The sequence below is a fragment of the Salvia splendens genome, unplaced genomic scaffold (assembly GCF_004379255.2).
Source record: "Salvia splendens isolate huo1 unplaced genomic scaffold, SspV2 ctg615, whole genome shotgun sequence".
NCBI classification, from domain to species: domain Eukaryota; kingdom Viridiplantae; phylum Streptophyta; class Magnoliopsida; order Lamiales; family Lamiaceae; genus Salvia; species Salvia splendens.
The window spans coordinates 59,178-79,121 of NW_024599277.1; the positions used below are offsets into that span (position 1 = coordinate 59,178).

A 19,944-nucleotide genomic window follows, 5' to 3' on the forward strand; every position below is an offset into this window, starting at 1 on the left:
GCAGCTTGATCAAGTCATTCCATGCAGATTCCGCACTGGAAGAAAATTGTTATGAAGAAGAAGATTTAACGGCTAGTTAAATCTGGGCCGTTGTTTTGTAGTTCGTAGATTAGGTTGAATGTAAGCCGTTAGATCAAAGTAAGTTGATCAAGTTAGTTGGGCAGTTTTTGTCTTCTTCGTTCTTTTAAATAGTGGTAGTCAAGTAGCTGTTTGTAATTCAATTCCATTCAGCTCAATTCATGATTTCTTTCTCTCAAAACTCATCTTCAAGTTTCAACATTTGAATTCCAAAGAAGGTAACAATTGGTGCCGTCTGTGGGAAGCGCAAGCAATCGGATCAAATTGCGGCTTGATCTTTGGAATCGAATCCGCGGTAAAGATGGCGGCGAGGTTGGAAGCGGAGAAGTTCACCGGCAAAAACGACTTCGGTCTAAGGCGAATGAAGATGCGCGCGATGCTCATTCAACAAGGGCTATCGGCGGCGCTTGATGAAGAGAAAGAGGAAGCTGAGACCAATCTTGATGAGAAGACGTTTATCAAGCGAGCTGATATTCTAGCCAGAGCTCACAGCGTGGTGGTTCTGTGCTTGAGCGGTAAAGTGCTCAGAGAGGTCGCGAAGGAGAAGACGGCGGCCGGAATTCTCAAGAAATTAGAGAACTTATATCTCACCAAATCCCTCGCCAATTGATTGTATATGAAGCAGAGGCTCTATTCTTATAAGTTCTTGGAAGAGAAGGCAGTAATGGAGCAACTTGAAGACTTCAATAAGGCGATCGATGATCTTGAAAACATCGATGTAACAATTGGCGATGAAGATAAAACGATAATTCTACTCAACGCTCTCCTTAAATCATATGATCAACTAAGAGATGCCATCATGTATGGAAGGGAGGGGTCTATCACACTCTTGGAAGTTCAATCTGCTCTGAGAGCTAAAGAGTTGCAATCCTCTGGAGTAAAGCACGTCGACTCTGCATCCGAGAGCCTGAACATCAGAGGATCAAAGGGCAAGAAACCGTCAAGAAGAAATTTGAACCAGCCAAGCAGTCTTGGAATGATAAGAAAGAGAGTAGGGTGTGCTATTGGTGTAATAAGCCTGGCCACCTCAAGAAAGATTGTTTTGGCTGGAAGAAGAAGCAAGCTACACAAGGCAATCAAGGTGCAAGCACCTCTGACTGTGTTGAGTCAAATGATGCAGTGGAGGTCTTGAATGTAATGGAGACAATTGATGGTGCTTCTTGGATAATGGACAGTGGTTGCAGCTTCCATATCTGCCCCAACCATGATTGGTTCGAAAGCCTACTGGATTCAACTGGCACTGTCACCCTTGGTAACAATCAGGTGTGCAGTGTGAAGGGCATATGGTCAATAAGACTCAAGATGCAGGATCAGTCAATCAAAGTTCTCAGTGATGTCAGGTTTATATCAGAAGTTAAAAGGAATCCGATATCTTTGGGATCACTGGAGCAAAAGGGCTGCTCATTCTTGTCCAAGGAAGGAAGAATGCAGGTCAAGAAAGGGGAGAATGTGATTATGATAGCTGAGAGGAGAGGAAGCTTGTACTATCTTTATGCTTCAGTAATCAAGATCCAGAAGGGTGGTGAGCAGCTGAATCTGGTGAAGCTCCCTAGCCTGAGAGTATGGCATGAGAGGCTGGCCATCCTGCAATAGGAAGCATCAAAGAACTAGTTAAAAAAACAAGTGATCTCGGCTGATGAGTCAGAAGATATTCATCCTTGTCAAGACTGCATCAGAGGCAAGGCCAAGAAGTTGTCCTATCCCACCGGTAAACATACTTCTGCATCTCCATTGAATTATGTGCATAGTGACCTATGGGACCTACTTCTGTGAATACCATTGAGGAAGGGAGATATTACATGAGCTTGATTGATGATTTCTCAAGAAAAACGTGGATTTACATTTTGAAAAAGAAGTCAGAAGCACTTGCAAAATTCAAGGAATGGTGTGATGAAGTAGAGCTTGAAAAGGGGTGTAAAGTGAAATGTCTCAGAACCGACAACGGACTTCAATATGTGTCCAGGGCCTTTGATGAATTCTGCAAGCAAATGGGCATCAAAAGGCATAGGACAGTTCCTATGAATCCTCAACAAAATGGAGTGGCTGAAAGAGCTAACAGAACTATTGTTGAGAGAGTAAGGTGTATGTTGTTTTCTTCTGAATTGGGGAAGAAATTCTGGGGTGAAGCAGCTTCTACTGCAGTTTATCTCATGAACAAATGCCCATCTATCAGCATTAATGGTGATACTCCAGATTATAGGTGGTATGGCAGGAATGCAAGTTATGACAACCTGAAGATTTTTGGCTGTAAAGTGTTTGCTCATGTGAAGCAAGGAAAGTTGGATCCCAGGGCATTAATGTGTGTGATGCTGAGATATCAAAAGGGAGTCAAGGGGTACAGGTTGTGGTGCATAGAGCCAGGCAGTCACAAAGTGATCATTAGCAGAGATGTGATATTCTTAGAGTGGGACATGCCTTTTCTGAATAAGGGAGATGCTAATGCTGATGGAGTAAGGATAATGGCTAGTGATGGTGCTGAGTTTGAGGTGGAGCCTGCAGAGAGGCAAGATCAGATTCAAGATGATGGTGACTCTGATGCAGAGGCTGGGGAATCAGCTTCTGGAGCAACGGGAGCGTCTGGTGTTGATCCTGATATTACTCATGATGAGAGTGAGGATCTCAGTGGCTATCAGTTGGCCAGAGATAGAACAAGAAGAGTTGGCAAGCTACCAAGCAGATTTTCTGAGTACAGTGTTTTATGCTCTTATTGCTGCAGAAGAAATAGAGCTTGAGGAGCCTCTCACATATATGGAGGCCATGAAAAGCAAGGATAAAGAGAAGTGGCTGCAGGCAATGAAAGAGGAGATAGACTCTCTCACAAGGAACAAGACTTGGGTCCTTGCGGATAAAATTGAAGGCAGAAAGCTAGTCACTTGCAAATGGATTTTCAAAAGGAAAATTGAAGCTGATGGTTCAATCAGGTTTAAAGCAAGACTAGTGGCAAGGGGGTTTACCCAATAATATGGCATTGATTACAACGAGGTGTTTTCTCCTGTTGTAAAGCATAGCTCCATCAGAATGCTACTGTCAGTTGTTGCAAAGAATGATTGGGAGCTTGAGCAAATGGATGTGAAGAAATCTTTTCTCAATGGGGATTTAGAAGAAAACCATATATATGGCACAAACTGAGGGCTTTGCTGCTCTAGGGCAAGAGGGAAAGGTGTGTAAACTGATTAAGAGCATCTATGGTCTTAAGCAAGCAAGCAGACAGTGGCACAAGAAGTTCAACTCACATATGCTGGTCTGTGGGTTTACTAGATCCAGATTTGATTCTTGTGTGTATTTCAAGAAGAAAGGTGGAGTGCCAGTGGCTTATCTACTGTTGTATGTAGATGATATGCTCATTGCTGGATCAAGCATGGAGGAGGTGGAGCAAGTGAAGGAGGATCTGAGGTCTGGTTTTGACATGAAGGACCTTGGACCTGCCAGAAAGATTCTGGGAATGAATATAGTAAGAAACAGAAAGCAAGGTACTATATGGCTTGGTCAATCTGATTATATACTGAAGATGTTGAAGAGATTAAAGATTGATAACATGAAAGAGCAAGCAACTCCTCTAGCTCAACATTTCAGACTGTCAGCAGATCAGAGATCTCAAAGTGAAGAAGAAAGAAGGGAAATGAAACTGATTCCCTATGCTAATATAATTGGCAGAGTGATGTATGCAATGGTTTGCACAATGCCAGACATTGCATATGTTGTTAGCACTACAAGCAGATTCATGGCTGATCATGGAAGAGAACACTGGTTGGCTTTGAAATGGCTGCTGAAATACATGAAAGGTGCTGCAAAGTTGGGAATTCTGTATGGAGGAAATCAGACTTCGAATGGTGATGCCTAACTTGGCTTCTGTGACTCAGATTATGCTAGAGATGTAGACAATCGAAGGTCACAGTCAGGCTATGTGTTTACAATGTATGGCTCTGCAATAAGTTGGAAATCAAGTTAGCAAAATGTGGTAGCATTGTCCACAACTGAGGCTGAATATTTGGCGCTTGCAGCAGCTATCAAGGAGAGTTTCTGGTTGAAAGGTCTTGCAGTAGAACTGGGGGTGATCCAGAAATGCATTGCAGTGGGATGTGATAGTAGCAGTGCTATTGCTCTTGCAAGACATCAAGTGTTTCATGAACGGAGTGAACACATAGATGCGTGCTTACACTTCATCAGGGAAAAGATTGAAGAATGAGGGGTGGAGGTGTTTAAAGTAAGCACGAAGGTGAATCCGGCTGATATGCTTACTAAAGCTTTGCCTAGAGAGAAAGTGGAGCTTTGTAGAAGGTTGATCATGCTGCAGACTTGTGGTGAAGCTGATTGAGTGAAGGTGGAGATTTGTAGATTGATCAAGTCATGGTGAGCAGCGGCTTGATCAAGTCAACCCAAGCAAAACTGATCAAGTCACTCCCGCAGCTTGATCAAGTCATTCCATGCAGATTCTGCAATTGAAGAAATTTGTGATGAAGAAGAAGATTTAACGGCTAGTTAAATCTGGGCCGTTGTTTTGTAGTTCGTAGATTAGGTTGAATGTAAGCCGTTAGATCAAAGTAAGTTGATCAAGTTAGTTGGACAGTTTTTATCTTCTTCGTTCTTTTAAATAGTGGTAGTCAAGTAGCAGTTTGTAATTTGGTCCAGTTTGTGGGATTTTTGATGAAGATCTTTGATTCTTGATTCCTATTGCAATTTCAGAATCCAACATCTTTTTGTGGTGGTTTGATTAGCTTAGTGATGACAGTATAGTGATATCAATAGTCTTATTCATGAAGTTTCTAGTGAGAAGAGAGATGGAATCCATCAGTTTTTTGTAGGTTGAACAAAAAGCTTTGATCTTGGGAATTTAATAAGTGTGATAGGATGGGTGAATAAAACTGATGTTGGCTAGTCTACTATTTTACTTAGATGGGATGGATTGAATGATTTAGGACTTGTTTTGGTCTTTGAATTAGCTACCGGAAACGCTTCCTAGCAAGGTGTTAGAGAAGATGAAAGCTCCTGAACAACCAGATGATGTGCCTTAGATAAGGCCTCAGCAGCTGGTGGAGGCCGATGGTTTCCTCTTCGGTTTCCCCTCTCGTTTTGGGGTAATGGCGGCGCAGTGCAAGGCCTTCTTTGACGCCACCAGCGATATATGGGCCTCCCAACTTCTTGCTGGGAAGCCTGCTGGAATCTTCCGGAGCACGGGTTTCCATGGAGGAGGACAGGAACTTACAGCGTAAAATTTCCTCTTCCTTCTTGATCATCTGTTGCAACAATCTTGCTTTCACCTTGTCTTTGCTAGTTGCTAAGAAATTTCAGGGAAGGTGCATTTTCAATGATTTAGTAACATTATTCAGTTTTCTCTTCTTGATTTTGTTTCATCAATCTTGATTTCATCTTGTTTTGCTAGATGCTTGGTGGCTGAGAGTCACAAATTGTGGGTTCTAATAAACTTCCATAATCATGTGAATTATATAGTTTGATGCTTCAGTGATTTAGTAACACTATTCAATTAAGTCTTCTAATTGATCATTGAGTTAAACTAGTTAAGTTGGATCATAAACTTGTGGCAATCTTGCTGTCGCGAAGCTTCACCTCAGTCGAGTAGTAAGAAGAATTCTGCAGAGATGAGTCGAATAGTCGTTGTCTTATTCTACTTCTATTAGACATGGCTAGCTAAGCGACTGCCATGAAACTAATACGACATTTATAGCTCAAACTGCCCCTGTTCTCTATGACTAATTGAACTAGGATTAGTGTTCGTAAATTTGATTTTTTGAGAAGCTATGATCATATATGTATATGTGTGTGTGCTTGAGTTGATATATGTTTCTTGCTGACAGATTGACGGCCATAACGCAACTGGCACATCACGGCATGATGGAGCAAGTGCGCGGTGGATCTCCCTGCGGTGCAGGGACTTATGCAGCAGACGGGTCGCGCCAGCCTACGGAGCTCGAGCTTCAGCCAGCCTTTCATCAAGGTAAGTACGTTGCTCAAATCACCAGAAAGCTCAACAAGTGAAGAAACTTTGGAATGCTTCACAATCTTTAGCAAAGAGATGGAAATGCCAAATGTGAAGTGTTTCGTTTCTATTCTATTTTCATTCTTCATGAATAACCGTACAAAATATGTCATTTTATTTAGGTTTTTAATTGGTAAAGCCTGATGAAAAATCGACCTGAGATTGAGATTCGAAATGTATTTCAAAAATAATTGTGTTGCAAAAAAAATATTGTATCTTTTAATTTTTGGGTTGGAATAGAAATATCTTTTTGTATAAATAGTTATTTGATTAAAAGTCGATATGGTATTAAGGATTTTAGAAAAATAAGAAGAAATTTTTTAAAAATCCACAGGATGGATGATTATTTTGCTTTTTATCGTTGATAATATGAAGAATTGCTTAACAGTTTTACTTATTTTTTTGTTCGGAGATTCATCTTTTCCGTCTGAGACCTAAAATAAAACACCACTGTGATACTCTTTTTGTTGAAAGATTCTTCATTCTTAAATATGTCATACAAATATTAGGAGTAATAGACAGCAAACGATCTAGTAAACATTGTTTCAATATATATTGTTATAGGGAATGGTTTTTAAAATAATACTGTCTCACCGCCATAATATATAGTTTGAATATAGTTCGACTTTTTTTTTTTACATAAATCAATGAATCTTGAATCAATTCAAACATAGTTGAACTATATACTCTAATCTTTTCTTGAAGCAACTTCAAAATAAAACAAATGTCATTAAAAAAATTAGAATAAATAATATTCAAATAACTTTTATAATTATAAAATTATTAGCTGAATTAATTATAAACTAGATTAGATTTATTTTTAGAACTTTAAAAGAAAATCTCATTATAATCTGTAATTTAAAATAAATAAGGAAAAAAAATGTAAATACAAATACTCCCTCCGTCCATGAAAATAGTACAGATTGTGAATGACACGAGTTTTAATATGGAATTGGTAAAGTAAGAGAGAAGGGAAAAAAATTAAGAGAGAAGTAGTGTTTAGTTGAATGTGGGGGCCCATATTATTAGTAAGAGAGAAGAGAAAAAAGTAAGAGAGGTATTGTTAGGGAATGTGAGGTCAATATTATTAGTAATAGAGAAGGGAAAAAAAATAGAGATAACTTGTTGAAAACTTTCTTTTTTTATATGTGCTCTATTTTTCTTGGTCAACCGAAAATGACAAATGTGCTCTATTTTTTTTGGACGGAGGGAGAAAAACTTAAAAGTTAGTAGAGTACTACACTAATTAAAGAATAAAAAAAGGAATACGATATAGTTACGTCCATTTTGAAAATATATTTCATTCCAGGGATTTGTAGTCAACTGATATTCATCACCCTGTTAATAGTCACGAATCTCACCAGCTATAAGTCATAAACTTCATTAATGCAGACTATAGTAATTATCTTAATGTCACGTAACTACAACTACAACATTTATTCATATAAAATATACACACACTAATTATCAGTTGCGCCAAAACACATCTCAACTTCAACCACCGACTTATATGGTTAATTAATCAATCAAAGAAATTATACCCAACACAAAAACCAAAAATACAAAATCCAATCAAATTAGTCGACCAAGTTTCAATCAACTGTACCAAAAATCCTCAGCATATATTCATTTCCATTTCAATTTCTCAACTCCCAATTAAATCCCTCCGCCGCAAAAATGGGGGTTTTCCGATGACTCCACCTCCGCCGTCTTCCTCACCTCCTAGTGTTTCCCACGGTTCGAAAACCGGCGGCTCCGGTTCGGAACCGCCGGTTCCGGTTTTGGCGGAGGCAGAACCGGAACCGGACCGTGAGGCTATTTCACGGTCCGGTTCCGGTTCGGAACCGCCGGTTTTCCGGCGGTTTTGACGGTTCCGGTTTTCGAACCGGCGGTTTCGAGGTTCCAATTATTATTTATTTATTTTTAAATTTGAAATTTGGCTTATACAACAAATCGGAACAAGACAATGCATAATTCAAGCACAAATAAGACGAAATAAGGAGAAAATGAAATAAATTTATTGATTTTGAGTTGTAACGGACAACGATACATACAATTACAATACATAAGTATACAATACAACAACATACAACAATGTAATATAATTTACAGGTGTCGTCGCCTCGTCGGACTCGGAAGGTAAATAAAAAAAAACATGAAATGGGGGGGGAAAAAGGAAAAATTGAAAAGGGCTTGGGATCAACTTAAACTTTCAAAGTTAAACTTTTCAAATTTAAGTTGAGTTGCCTACGTATCCACAATTTTATTGAGGAATCAAAGCCCACGTAGTTCTCTTACCTTGGGATCAACCCTTTTTTCTTGCAAAATGTTGCCCATTTTCTAAGCAAACACATATCAGCACGTCATATACACATTGCTGCATTTCTAATAGGGGCAATTTGATCTTCCAAAGCAATCAATGCATCTCGAACACACATAGTCAGAATATTATTCAAGCATCTAGCATGGAAAAAATTAGCACTAATAGACAGTTTGTTCTGATTTTTTCCATGCTAGATGCTTGAATAATGTTCTGACTATGTGTGTTCGAGATGCATTGATTGCTTTGGAAGATCAAATTGCCCCTATTAGAAATGCAGCAATGTGTATATGGCGTGCTGATATGTGTTTGCTTAGAAAATGGGCAACATTTTGCAAGAAAAAAGGGATGATTCCGAGAAGAAATTTCATAGATCATTCAGATGCGGCTAAGTTGTACTTGAAGATCATTAAAATATATTCCCCATTTGATAAATATCTTATTGGTGAAAAAGTGGGTATCTTTGGGCAGATGGTACTGGAACACAATTTATATATGGAATCTGGATGAATGAGGATCAGATTATAGTTTAAAATGGGAAGCTGGGTTCATTGGCGCCAGTTAACCAGCTTCCCATTTTAAAACTATAATCTGATCCCCATTCATCCAGATTTCATATATAAATTTGTGTTCCAGTACCATCTGCCCAAAGATACCCACTTTTTCACCAATAAGATACTTATCAAATGAGGAATATATTTTAATGATCTTCAAGTACAACTTAGCCGCAACAACGATACATTACAATTACAATACATACAGTGATACAACAATGTAATATAATTTACAAGTGTCGTCGGACTCGGAACGTAAATAAAAAACATGAAATGGGGGGGAAAAAATAATTGAAAAGGGCTTGAGCTCAACTTAAACTTTCGAAGTTAAACTTTTCAAATTTAAGTTGAGGTGCCTACGTATCCACAATTTTATTGAGGAATCAAAGCCCACGTATAACAATGCTTAATAAGAGTAGCACTTGAGTAATTAAATGGAAGCACAATAGCACAAATGAGAAATTGGAGACAAAGAGAGAGAATTGGGAGATTGAAGAGAGAAACTCTTATTAACACAAGAGTGGGGTAAATGTAAATGATGAGATAGAGGGGGGGGTATTTATAGATAAAAATGAGGGGCAAAATGGAAGAATTCGAATTTGAAATTTGAAAAAAAAAAAATTTGAAATTTCACAAAACCGGCGGTTTGGCGGAAAAACCGCCGGAACCGCCGGTTTCCGGGACAAAACCGCCGGTTCGGTCAACGAACTGTCTGCAAAAGCTGCGCCATTGTCGCCTCGTGTTCCGCGCCGCCTTGAAAGCCACTGAACCGGCGGTTAACCGCCAGTTTTCACGGTTAACCCGCGGTTAACCGCCGAAAAACCGGTGGTTTCGGCCGGTTTTGCTGCTGAAAAGCTGCCGCCGCCGGCCCCATCCCCCATGCCTCGATATACGCACCCGAACAGGCGGTTCCGCGGTTAACCGCCGGTTCCGAACAGTCCCGAACCGCCGGTTCGTTGACGGTTCCGGTTCGAAATATCTTGAACCTGAACCGGACCGCGACCCGAATTGCGACGGTTCCGGTTCGGGAATATTGCCACGGTTCCGGTTCGACGGTTAACCGCCGGAAACGGAACCGAAACCGGTGGGCATCTCTATCACCTCCCTCCCAGTCTCCTCCCCCAAAAAAACTAAGCACAAAATCAATGGCCCAATCAAAACCTTCGTAGTTGTAGTCATGGAAAACCGCTCCTTCGACCACATGCTCGGCTGGTTAAGAAAAACCCGCCCCGACATCGACGGCCTCACCGGATCCGAATCCAACCGGGTCAATGCCTCCGACCCTGCCTCCCCTCCGTACCCGTCACCGACTCCGCCGTCTTCGTCGAATCCGACCCCGGCCATTCCATCCAGGCGATTCGCGAGCAGATATTTGGCCGCAACGACACCTCCGCCCGCCCCGCCCCATGGACGGCTTCGCGCAGCAGGCGGAGGCCATGGGATGTAGAAGATGATAAATCGAGAAACATTGAATGAAATTGAGAGAGAAAAGGTCCTTATTAATCACACTCAAAACATGTGTTTACAAAGCTAAGAAAAGAGCTATTTATACTAAACAAGCTAAGCTAAACTAACACGGTTATGAAGCTTAACTAACAATTAACTAACTCCTCTTCCAATTGCATATGTATGCTAACTAACTAACTCCTCTCACATCAACTCTCATCTATGCACATCGACTTCACCTCATGCATGTTGCACTCTGCTATCTCCATGCATGCTGCATTATGCTATCTTCAACATGGGAGTCGCCGGAATGGCTGCCACCGTCATCAGCGGATTCAAGCCAGAGCTCTACACCGAGCTCGCGAACTAATTCGCGGTGATGGACCGGTGGTTCGCCTCCACGCAGCCGAATCGCCTCTACGTCCACTCCGCGACCTCGCACGGCGCCTCCAGCAACGTGCGGAAGGATCTCATCCACGGATTCCCGCAGAAGACAATTTTCGACTCCCTGGACGAAAATGACCTAGAGTTTGGGATATATTACCAGAATATCCCGACGACTCTGTTTTTCAAATCGCTGAGGAAATTGAAGAACGTAGTGAAATTCCACAGCTACGCGCTGAAATTCAAGCTGGATGCGATGCTAGGGAGGCTTCCGAACTACGTGGTGATCGAGCAGCGGTATTTTGTGTCAAACATACCAAAACTCAAAGGATAAATTGGAGGAATCATTCAAGATCACATTACCAAAATCAAAGGAGACATTAGAGGGAAGAGATACATAATTGATATGGCACTTATTGTCCTAGAATAGATTTATCTACTTCCTAAAATATATTGTACTCCTAACTATAAAAAGGAGAAGGATTGTGGTATTCAACACATAGAAATAAAAACGCCAATCATCTTCTTCAATCTTCTTCAAACACTCCAATATGCATAGCCCTCCCAAATGTCTCGATAACCATCTTTAAGATGGTATCAAAGCGGGACGATTCGGGCTTGAGACTCAGAGCAATATCATCATTGTCTCAAGTACCTTTCCCGACCCTTTGAAACCTACAAAACACAACCAATAACCATGTCAGATTCAAACAACACACCAATTACACTCTCATGCCGAACAATTCGCTGAGTTCATGAGACTAAGCATGTCTCAGAAAACCAAAACCAACAGCCTTCATCCATTGCATCACTAGGCGAAGTACGTCTGGCCGAGAAACTCAACAGAGATAATTATCCGTTGTGGGCCAAACTGATGAGTCGGGCGATTCGAGGGAAGGGCCTGGCGTCTCACATCTCTGGGGTTACAGACCCTCCCCCTCCCCCTCCGACAGATCCAAGCTACAATCGATGGCAGCAAAGAGATGATTGTTGCTTCAACTGGATCATAAGCAACATCGATGCCAGCCTCGTAAACGAGGTCTCCCAATACGAAACGACATTCGACTTGTGGGATAGTCTAGCCACAACGTATGGGAGCGGCGCCGACCAATTCCAGATTTCAGACCTGCATAGACAAGCGTACACCATCAAACAAGGCGAAGTGACTCTAGAAAATCTATGGCAGAAGCTTCAAGACCTCTGGATATCAATCGACACCAGAGATCCAAACCCAATGGACACCCCAACAAGCACTGAAAAATACAACCAAAACACACAAAGGCACAGGTTGTATCAATTCATTTGGGCATTAGACGATCACAGATACAGCAAGATTAAGAGGGAGATTCTAAATATGGACCCAATCCCGACGGCGAGAAAATCGTACGGGCTAGTGAGACGAGAATCAGTGAATGAGAAGCTACTCAATCCAGAACCTGGAATCGGCATGGGTCTGGCCACAATCGATCGGAACCGAACTCCCACACCACAACACAGCCAACCACAGAGGAATCCCAAAGATGAAGATAAGAGCAAATTTGTATGTAGCCACTGTGGAGGAAAGAAACACACCAGGGAGACGTGCTTCCACATTCACGGCTTCCGGAGTGGTGGGAAGAGAGATGAAACGAGCGAGACAAGCTCGAAATGCAGGACGAAGCGGCGGGGGAGGGATGCGGGGAAGAGCCTCAGCGGCTGTTGCTCTTGAACACGCCACCTACACCGAGATCCCGGCGGCGGCAGTGGAGGCAGTGGAGGCAATGGCAACGCCGGAGCCAAAGGCAGTGGCTGCGAAACTAGAACGGCGGAAAAAGCCCAACTGCGTCCGTCGCGCTAGCACGGGCATGGTCAGAAGGTAACGATTCACAGATCGGAGGCCTCAACGGCAGAGACGGCACGGGTAGGGCGGAAGGACCTAGGGTTTCTCCAGACCAATTGAGGGAGACAAATGGGGGAGGCGGCTAGGGTAAGAAAACCTATTTAAACCGCCTTCTTTCCGAAATCCCAAAGGCACCCCACAAATTACCGAAATCCCGTACCCAACCCCAGCCTATAACCATCTCTCCAAAACCACCCCAAAACCCTTCACAATCACAAAAAGGCCCCCACCCTGAAAATACTCCAACAAAACTACCCCATAACTCTAAAAAATGTCAAAGTCCACCCCACCGATTGAAAATATCCCCACACCATACATACTTCCACCAAATTCCAAATTAACCCCCACTCGCAAAAAACCTTACAAATTACACCCCAAAAATCCGTCATTGTCCAACATCAGCCCATCATTCCATGCCACAACTCGTTTGACGCTTTAGCCTGCTCCTCCACTTCCATTTCGGCCCAAAAGATCCACACTGGATTTTTGACTGTGGAGCGACCGACACAATTTCATTCGAAGCCTCAGACTTTGTATCCATTACCACCTCAAAAAAACACATGTCCAAACTGCCAGCGGGGACCTGGCACGAGTTATGGGGGCGGGCACTATACACATCTCACCCACTCTCTGCCTCTCTAATTGCCTATTTGTTCCGTCGTTATCTCATAAGTTGTTGTCCATTAGTCACGTGACTAAGGAACTGAACTGTAAATTGCTAATGCAACCTTGATTTTGTATGTTGCAGGATATCAAGACGGGGACGATAGTTGGGCGTGGCACTGAGCGAAGCGGACTGTACTACGTGGATGAGATAGCCCAACAGAGTGCTGCAATGATGCTGACTCCCGGACCGACAGACAGACAGGCTTGGCTTTGGCATCGTCGGTTAGGGCACCCATCCTTAGGATATTTTCGCCTTCTTTTTCCTATATTAGCTAAATCTTTGAACTCTTTTCATTGTGTTACTTGTGTTTTAGCCAAAAATCATAGTCATTCTTTCAAGATAAACAATACGAGAGTCAAAACTCCTTTTGCTTTAATACACTCTGATGTTTGGGGTCCTGCTCCTATCACTAGGGGACAAGGTTTTCGTTACTTGTGCTTTTTATTGATGACTATTCCCGCATGACCTGGATCTATTTTATGAAAAATAAGCATGATGTGTTTGATAAGTTCGTAGATTTCTATAACCTTATTCAAACTCAATACAAACTAACCATCCAGGCCCTTAGATCAGACAACGGGGGGAGGGGGGGAATTTGTCAACCACAAAATGCAAGAGTTTTTTAGGAAAAAATGCCTAATCCACCAAACCTCGTGTGCATACAATCCAGAATAAAATGGGGTAGTCGAAAGAAAAAACCGATATATCCTCGAAATAACCCGAGCTCTCCTCATTGAATCCAAAATACCCAAGTCTGTCTGGCCAGAAGCTATATCTACTGCCGTTTACCTCATAAATCGACTACCCACCGGCATTCTTGGCTTTAAGACTCCCTTAGACACCTTTTCTCAGCACTTCGAAATCCCATCATCTCTATCCCTTGAACCAAGAGTATTTGGATGCTCTGTTTTTGTCCACATTCCAAAACATGAACGTACCAAATTTGATCCCTGTGCCCTCAAATGTGTCTTCCTTGGTATGGAAAAAAAACAAAAAGGATACCGCTGCTATGACCCGAAAACCCATAGGATCCACACCTCCATGAATTGTGATTTTGTGGAAGGAGAGTATTTCTACGACCAATCCAGTAGTCAGGGGGAGACATCAGACAATAGTCCAAAAGATGACCACCTAGATTGGCTACCAGATATTGAGACTACCATTTGGGGGAGAACCACATCCAGGGGAACATCAGACAGGGGGAGAGTCATAGCCAAGCCCTGTCACAGACGTTGGTCCACCTGAGAAGGTTAGCAACACCGCCGGGCCGTCGAGTCAGTAGTACAGAACGAAGACCAAAGTGGCAATGACCAACTGTCAGCCCCGTCTTCGATTCCTGAGGTAAACAGTTCAGATTTTGATAATACGCCCTTGGAAGGCACTAATCTTGATAGGGGCAATAACGAAGAATGTGGAGTTAGTGGAGAAAGTGGAGGCACATACGAGTTGCCCCAAGAAGAACAAGAGGGTTCCTCCACGACGGTACTCACCAGACGGAAAGGAAGAAAGGCCAAATATGCAGTATCCAAATTGCTCACAGGTACCTTTCAGAAATGGCCAAGGCATTCGAAGCTGCTTTGTATGAGGAAGAAGACATCCCTCAGTCCTTTGAAGAGGCCAACAGACATAAGCACTGGAGAGAAGCCATGAAGAAGGAGATAGATGCCCTGATGAAAAATGGCACATGGGAGAAATGTGCACTACCAGAAGGAAAGAAGCCAGTTGGATGTCGATGGATATTCACCATAAAGAGAAGAGCATATGGTTCAATCAAAAGATACAAGGCGAGACTAGTGGCAAAAGGGTACACCCAAGTATATGGAGTGGATTATGAAGAGACGTTCTCCCCAGTGGCTAAGATGGAAACCGTGCGAACACTACTATCAGTAGCAGCGTGTAAAGACTGGACACTGCAACAGTTTGACGTGACCAACGCCTTTCTTCATGGAGAGCTTGAACGAAACAAGGAAGTATACATGGAGGTCCCACCTGGTTTCTCCGAAGAGTTTGGAGAAGGAGAGGTGTGCTAGTTACGAAAAACTCTGTACGGATTGAAGCAGTCTCCACGAATCTGGTTTGGAAGATTCTGTCAGGCTATGACCAAGCATGGATTCCAACAAAGTCATTCCGATCACACGCTCTTCACAAAACGGAGAGACGACAAGGTAACATGTCTGATTATCTATGTTGATGACATGATTATCACTGGAGATGATGTGGAAGAAATCTTAGAGGTTAAAGGAAAACCTGTTCAAGGAATTTGAGATGAAGGATCTAGGAGAGCTGAAATACTTCTTGGGAATAGAAGTGTTGAGATCTTGACACGGAATATTCCTAAGGTAGAAAAAGTATGTCTTAGATCTGTTAGCGGAAACAGGTCTCCTCGAGAGTAAGCCTTGCCGACACCCCAATGGTTCCAAACCATGGTCTGAGATAGAGAAAGGAGCGGAACTAGCAGACAGGGAAAGATATCAACGACTTGTTGGAAAGCTCATCTATCTCTCACATACGAGACCAGACATTGCATATGCAGTGGGCATTGTGAGCCAGTTCATGCACCAACCTCAAGCTAACCACTTGGAGGCAGCCTTGAGGATCGTACGGTACTTGAAAGGTACTATAGACTATGGAATATTTCTAGCCAAGAGGAAGACCTAGAGATTGATGGCTACACAGATGCTGATTGGGCAAGCAATCCAGTGGATAGGAAATCTACAGGAGGTTACTTTACGTTCATCGGGGGAAACTTGGTTACTTGGAGGAGCAAGAAACAAAAGGTTGTAGCTCTTTCTAGCGCTGAAGCCGACTAGTTCCGAGGAATGAAAAGTGGACTCATGGAAATCCTGTGGCTGAGGAGATTGCTCACCGAGATTGGTTCCCACCTACTCGGAAGAGTCAGTTGTTTTGTGATAACAAGGCTGCCATTAGCATCTCAGAAAATTCGGTGCAACACGACAGAACAAAGCATGTAGAAGTGGACTGACACTTCATCAAAGAAAAACTGGAAGGAGGCATTATTGAGTTTCCGTTTGTCCGTTCTGAAGAACAACTTGCGGACATATTGACAAGGCCGTTCACCAAAAATCTTCAAAGAGATATTGGGCAAGTTAAGCATCGGGGATACCATTGCTCAACTTGAGGGAGAGTGTCAAACATACCAAAACTCAAGGAGAAAATTGGAGGAATCATTCAAGATCACATTACCAAAATCAAAGGAGACATTAGAGGGAAGAGATACATAATTGATATGGCACTTATTGTCCTAGAATAGATTTATCTACTTCCTAAAATACATTGTACTCCTAACTATAAAAAAGGAGAAGGATTGTGGTATTCAACACATAAAAATAAAAACGCCAATCATCTTCTTCAATCTTCTTCAAACACTCCAATATGCATAGCCCTCACAAATCTCTCGATAACCATCTTAAGATTTTGATGTGTCGCTGTTCCCGGCGACGACGATCATCCGTCGCATGACGTGGCGGAGGGGCAGAGGTTTGTGAAGGAGGTTTATGAGACGCTGAGGAAGAGCCCGCAGTGGGAGGAGATGGCGATTTTGATCACTTACGATGAGCACGGACGCCGGTTGAAGGAGTCCCCAATCCGGATGGGATCATTGACCCGACCCGTATTACTCTGAGTTCAATAGGCTTGGCGTGCGGGTGGCCTACGCTCTTGATCTCGCCCTGGATTGACAAGGCTCTGGTATGGACTTGTCTTCTGTGTCTTGATTGTTGATGATGATTGATTTGATTTGATTTGATTTGATGATGTTGAATCTGTGAGCTAAGTTTTATAAGTTGTACTGACTGCAAGTGTTGTAGTGTCGTTGGATCATTGCCTGATGGCGTAGTCTCGTGAATTTGCAGTGATTCATGAGCCGAGTCCCCTGACTTCACATATGAGCACTCGTCGATAGCTGCTACTGTGAAGAAGCTTTCAATCTGAACTCAAACTTCTTGACTAAACGGGATGCGTGGGCTGGGACTTTCGACAAGTACTTTTACACGCGTGATACTTCACTTCGATTATTATCAAGAGAAGCTTCTTGGAGAGGCTAGATCTATTGTAGAAGGCCATAACAAGAAAATGAACCAATTAAAATGATGATTCTTGTATTGCTTCCACTCTTATTGATTCATATAGTTTAGTTTTCTGGCTACTGCAAATGTATGGTATTGAGCAAACCATCATATTGAACTATCTGGTTTTCACGGAAACGAAGGAATGCAGCGTCCGTGCTTCAGCAGAGGCATTGCATTCTGACTCGGTTTTACGTGTAACCATGTTATGGAAACCGGCCTGCGCTATCTACACGAGACCACTGCTTAAAATCGAGTTTCCATCTGATTCTGATCTACATTGTATTGATCTTGCCACCATTTTTTTTTATCATGGTTTGGATTAAATCTTGAAACTTACACTTATCATTTTGCAGAGAAACTCCCAGAGGTGAAGATGGCACTGAGGCCAAGGGGGGCAAGGGAAGACGAGAGGCTGTCGGAGTTCCAAATCGAGCTGATTCAACTCCTATCCTGACATAGGAAAAGAAATGGACGTGGAACGGCCAACAGGTACGTGGAGGATGCAGTCAAGAGGTTCTTGGAAGCCGGGAGAGCTGCCCTGAAGGCTGGCGCCAACGAGTCACCATGAGGCCCTCCTTAACCAGTAGAACTGTAGAACCACAGTCCTAAATGGGACATGAATCCTTCTGAGTATTTAAGTATTCCTCCTTTTAAGTGTATAGATAGATATAGGAATATATGAAGTGGAATGGAGATGTTCATGTATCCTTGTTGTGTATGTTAATTTAGGATGTACTCCCATGAGTTTATATTGTAGTATTTATGTACTCCCTAACTTAACAACTGGGCCAATTGTAGTGTGTGTGATTGCTTGTTATACTATACTTCATCCGTCCCTCAAGAATATGCATTTTTTCCTTTTAGTCGTCCCACAAGAATATGCATTTTCTAATTTTAGAAAGTCTTCTCTCTAATGAGGTGGGACTCATTCTCCACTAACAATACTTTATTTACTTTTTCTCTCTACCTCTCTCTTCCTTTATCAATTTTACATTAAAATCCGGGCCGACCCCAAAGTGCATACATATTCTTTGGGAACGGAGGAAGTAGTATTTATGTACTCCCTAACTTAACAACTCGGCCAATTGTAGTGTGTTTGAGTTGGCCAAGCGATAGAGAGGTTAATAATGCATGAGGCCAAAGGTCTCAGGTTTGAATCCTGCGTGGCGCGACCTTTTAATTTATGTTCATTAACCATAAAAATATAAAAAAAATTGTAGGTATTTGTTAAGTTTTCTAAAAATTATACTTGGAGAATGACTATTGTTATAGTTTCATACCACCGAAAATATAGAACTATAGTAGTAGAAAATCTTTTATTCGCAAATGTTGAATTGAAGTATAACATTAACATGCATTTCAGACATGATCAACTAATATAAAAATTACATGAAAAAAACATTTTAAAAAGATGGGAGCAAATAAAACGGCATCGCTTCATGGTTTTTTTTTAGGTGGGGGAGGGTGAGAACGACCGGCGGTCGGTTAAGAAACTGCCACGTAGTGTCCCGCCATATCACATAATCAAATGCCAATAGTACCCTCGACTATACACACCGAGTATTTTGAAACGATTAAAAAAGAGACTTGTTATTTCTGTAGCATTTTGTTATATAAGCATCGCTTATTTAAAATAAAATGTCAATGATATTAATCCAGGGGCTATATGGGTAAACTACAACACCAAAGCTCCAAAGGGCCTTCGTCTCCAAAGTCGGTTAATTATACAGTAACAAATTCATTAACCTTTTATTTCTTCTTTAATTTTTCTGTAATTTCACTGCCGAGTTTTGGAAATGGCGCCGCAGACGAGGAGGGTCCCCTCGTCCCCAAAATCGTGATTGAGGAGAGACTCCGACACCGAAGAAAGTTCAGAAGAAGAAGAAGATTTTGATGATGAAGTCCAGAAACAACTCGCCGGAGAGAGCGGTCGGACGAAGAGCAAGCGGAGGAAAAGGATGAGGCGTCGACGTCGACGAAGAGGAAAAGAGAGCCTATCACTATCAGCCTCAAGAGAGTTTGCAAAGTAAATAGCTATTGTAGTTTTTATTTTTTTTTTTGCTTCAATTTCAGTAATTTTTCTCTAACTAGCAGTGTGCTTTATATACGTCGATTATGACGATTTTGAACGTATACAACGTGTTCCGTGTATTTTTTTTTATGGGTAGTGAAATAATGACATATTGTTTGTTGTAATGTTGCTTAGGTGTGTAAGCAGTCAGGTCATGAAGCAGGGTTTCGTGGCGCCACGCTACATGACTGCCCTATGAAGCCATGTTTTCTTTGCAAACTGCCTGGTATTTCATGTTGGAATTGTGTTTTATTTTCATAGGATGTGTTGTTTTGAAATGTGTGTTGGTATGTGAACTGGTTAGTTATCTATATGAGATTGATTGATGATGATGATCCGCTTCTCCGCGGTGCCATGAGCTAAAATAGGGCATTTTCCTCATTGATTTTTTAATTGAAGGGCATACCACGATGACTTGCCCGCACAAAGTGGCTACTGAGTTTGGGGTTTTTCCTGCACCCT

The 19,944-nt window shown here is 42.1% G+C and overlaps 2 pseudogenes; both read left to right on the forward strand.

Annotated features, from left to right (window-relative positions):
- The first annotated feature begins 5,039 nt into the window (after positions 1-5,039).
- Positions 5,040-6,072, forward strand: LOC121790763 (annotated as a pseudogene).
- Positions 6,073-7,764: 1,692 nt separating this feature from the next.
- LOC121790764 lies at positions 7,765-18,020 on the forward strand (annotated as a pseudogene).
- The last annotated feature ends 1,924 nt before the right edge of the window (positions 18,021-19,944 follow it).